We start from the raw sequence: 3994 nt of genomic DNA on the forward strand, positions 1-3994 counted from the left end.
TGTTCCAGATATATAGTACCTCTTTCACTGTAAGTTCATTTTTAAGTTAACCCAAATCCATCATGTTCCACTTAAAACTGGTTTTTGTTTGTTCAGTCATCTATAGAGATGTATAATGACTAGTCAGTGTCCTTTATGGAAAGGTCATTGAAGATCAGCCATAGTTAAATTACCACTTCAACTGTCTTTTCAGTGGCTAAAATCTATCAAATTCCTTAAACAGTTTTTCTATGGTCAGTTTTTTTTAGTATCTTACCTGTTATTATTACCTTCTCCTTCATTTTCCATGCCCATCTTTGGTTGTAAAGCTTAAACTGGACCCAGTGCTGTAGAAATATCTGATGAGTACTTAGTAGAGTGAAAAACTCACCTCGTGTTTCCTAAATACTTGTAGTTTTTGCTTTGCACACTAGTGTGAGACCAAAAATTACCATGCTAACTGACTATATGATCTTAATAATCAATGAGAAAATTTATGATACATAAATGTGTGTCAAAACATTTGAAATTCTATTGCTATTGGTTATAGATGTATAGAGAAATGAAAAAAACAGTAAAACTAATATTAGTAAGCTGTAATTTAAAACATTATAAATAATGAGGAATGAAGTTTTATTTATAGGCATACCTCAGAGACATTGCAGGTTTGATTCCAGACCATTGCAATAAAGCAAGTATCACAAAAAAGCAAAGTCAGACAAATATTTTGGTTTCCCAGTGCATATCAAACTTATGTTTCTGCTGAGACCATGTCCACCCTGCGAGCACAGAGCCTCGCCCTCGCCGCTCCGCCTCCCATCCACACCTGCCGCCAGCTCACCACTGATGATGATATCACCGTGCTTGTTGACAACGGCTCCAGCATGTGCAAGGCCGGCTTTGCAAGTGACGATGCCCATCCTGGGCCACCTTCCCCTCCATCGTGGGGCACCCCAGGCACCAGGGTGTGATTGTGGGCATGGGTCAGAAGGACTCACGTGGGTGATGAGGCCCAGATCAAGAGAGGCATCCTGACCCTGAAGTACCCCATTCGAGCAGGACATCGTCACCACCTGGGACGACATGGAGAAGATCTGGCACCACACCTTCTACAACGAGCTGTGTGTGGCTGCCAAGGAGCACCCCATGCTGCTGACCAAGGCCCCCTGAACCCTAAGGCCAACCGCAAGAAGATGACCCAGATCATGTTTGAGATCTTCAACACACCAGTCATGTACGTAGCCATCCAGGCCGTGCTGCCCCTGTACACCTCTGGCCATACCATTGACATCGTGATGGACTCCAGTGACGGGGTCACCCACACTGTGCCCATCTACAAGGAGTATGCCCTCCCCTACGCCATCTTGCATGTGGACCTGGCTGGCCCGGACCTGATTGACTACCTTATGAAGATCCTCACCTAGCACAGCTACATCTTCACTGCCACAGCCAAGTGAGAAATGGTGCATGACATCAAGGAGAGGCTGTGCTATGTCACCCTGGACTTCGAGCAGGAGAGGGCCATGGTGGCCTCCAGCTCCTCCCTGGAGATAGCTACAAGCTGCCCGATGGCCAGGTCATCACCATCGGCAACAAGCAGTTCCGCTGCCCCGAGGTGCTCTTCCAGCCTTCCTTCCTGGGCATGGAATCCTGTGGCATCCATGAAACTACCTTCAACTCCATCATGAAGTGTGATGTGGACATTCTCAAGGACCTGTATGCCAACACAGTGCTGTCTGGCGGCACCACCATGTACCCTGGCATCGCTGATAGGATGCAGAAGATCACCGCCCTGGTGCCCAGCATGATGTACATCAAGAGTATTGCTCCTGCCAAGCGCAGGTACTCCATGTGAATCGGCAGCTCCGTCCTGGCCCAGCTGTCCACCGTCCGGCAGATGTGGCTCAGGAAGCAGGAATACAACAAGTCAGACACCTCCATCGTCCACCGCAAATGCTTCTAGGTAGACTGTGATGTAGTTGCGTTACACCCTTTCTTGACAAAACCTAACTTGCGCAGAAAATAAGATGTGCAGAAAACAAGATGAGATTGGCATGACTTTTTTTATTTTGTTTTGTTTTGTTTGGCTTGACTCAGGATTTAAAAACTGGAATGGTGAAGGTGACAGCAGTTGGTTGGAGCAAGCATCCCCCAAAGTTCTACAATGTGGCGAGAGACTTTGATTGTACATTTTTTTTAATAGTCATTCCAAATATGGTGAGATGCATTGTTACAGGAAGTCCCTTGCCCTCCTAAAAGCCACCCCACTTCTCTCTAAGGAGAATGGCCCAGTCCTCTCCCATGTCCACACAGGGGAGGTGATAGCACTGCTTTCGTGTAAATTATGTAATGCAACATTTTTTAAATCTTCGCCTTAGTACTTCGTTATTTTGTTTTATTTTGAATGCTCGGCCTTCGTGGCCCTCCTTTTTTGTCCCCCAACTTGAGATATATGAAGGCTTTTGGTCTCCCTGGGAGTGGGTGGAGGTAGCCAGGGCATACCCATACACTGACTTGAGACCAGTTGAATAAAAGTGCATGCCTTAAAAAAAAACACTTATGTTTCCACTATATTGTAGTCTGTTCAGTGTGCAGTAGCATATGTCTTAAAAAACAACACACATACCTTCCTTAAAAAATGCTTTGTTGCTTAAAAAAAAATGCTAATGACCATCTGAGCTTTCAGTGAGTAGTAATCTTTTTGCTGTAAAAGGGTCTTGCCTCAATGCTGGGGACCTTGCTCTGCATTAGGTTTTGGCTTAAGGGAATGTTGTGGCTAGTTAGATCTTCTGTCTCAGGGATCCTCAACCCCCAGGTGGCAGACCAAGCCACACAGCAGGAGGTGAGTGGTGGGTGAGCAAGACAAGCTTCATCTGTATTTACAACTGCTCCCCATCACTTGTATTGCCATCTGAGCTACGCCTCCTGTCAGATCACTGGCAGCATTAGATTCTCATAGGAGCACGAACCCCACTGTGAACTGTGCACATGAAGGATCTGGATTGCATGCTCCTTATGAGAATAATGCTTGATGATCTGTCACCCCCAGATGGGACTGTGTAATTGCAGGAAAACAAGCTCAGGGCTCCCACTGATTCTACATTATGGTGAATTTATAATTATTTCATTATATATTACAATGTAATAATAGGCTGGGCATGGTGGTTCACACCTGTAATCCCAGCACGTTGGGAGGCCGAGGCAGGTGGGATCGCTTGAGGTCAGGAGTTTGAGACTAGCCTTGCCAACACAGTGAAACCCCATGGCTACTAAAAATACAAAGATTAGCCAGGCATGGTGGTGTATGCCTAGAGTCCCAGCTACTTGGGAGGCTGAGGCAGGAGAATTGCTTGAACCCGGGAGGCTGAGGTTACAGTGAGCCAAGATCACACCACTGCACTCTAGCTTGGGCAACAGAGCAAGACTCCATCTCAAAAAAAGAAAAAAATGTAATAATAGAAATAAAGTGCCCAATAACTGTAATGTGCTGGAATCATCCCGAACCCCCCTGCAACCTGGTCCGTGGAAAAATTGTCTTCCACAAAACTGGTCCCTGGTGCCAAAAAGGTTGAGGACCGCTGTTCTATCTAGACCATTAAAACTTTCTCCATATTGGCAAGAAGGCTCTCTCACTTTTCCATTCATGTGTTCTCTGGAGTAGCACTTTGAATATCCATCAAGAATTTTTTCTCTGCATTCACAACTTGGCTAACTGGCACAAGATGCCTAGCTTTTGGCCTTTCAACATGTTTTTCTCATTAAGCTTAATCATTTCTAGGTTTTGCTTTAAAGTTAAGAGACATGTGACTCTTCCTTTCACTTAAACACTTAAAGAGGCCATTTTAGGGTTATTAATTGGCCTAATTTCCATATTGTGGTATCTGGAGGAATAGGGAAACCTGAAGAGAGGGAGAAAAATGGAGGAATACCCTGTCAGTGGAGCTGTTAGGACACACACATTTATGGGTTATGTTCACTGTCTTCTATGCGTGTGGTTCATGACACCCCAAAACAA

At 45.2% G+C, this 3994-nt stretch overlaps 1 pseudogene across 1 annotated transcript; it reads left to right on the forward strand.

Annotated features, from left to right (window-relative positions):
• The first annotated feature begins 818 nt into the window (after window positions 1-818).
• LOC105549310 lies at window positions 819-1942 on the forward strand (annotated as a pseudogene). The gene has a single exon (XR_001007528.1). The product of XR_001007528.1 is annotated as an actin, cytoplasmic 2-like (transcript).
• The last annotated feature ends 2052 nt before the right edge of the window (window positions 1943-3994 follow it).

Source organism: Mandrillus leucophaeus, unplaced genomic scaffold (genome assembly GCF_000951045.1).
Source record: "Mandrillus leucophaeus isolate KB7577 unplaced genomic scaffold, Mleu.le_1.0 Scaffold1114, whole genome shotgun sequence".
Taxonomy (NCBI): domain Eukaryota; kingdom Metazoa; phylum Chordata; class Mammalia; order Primates; family Cercopithecidae; genus Mandrillus; species Mandrillus leucophaeus.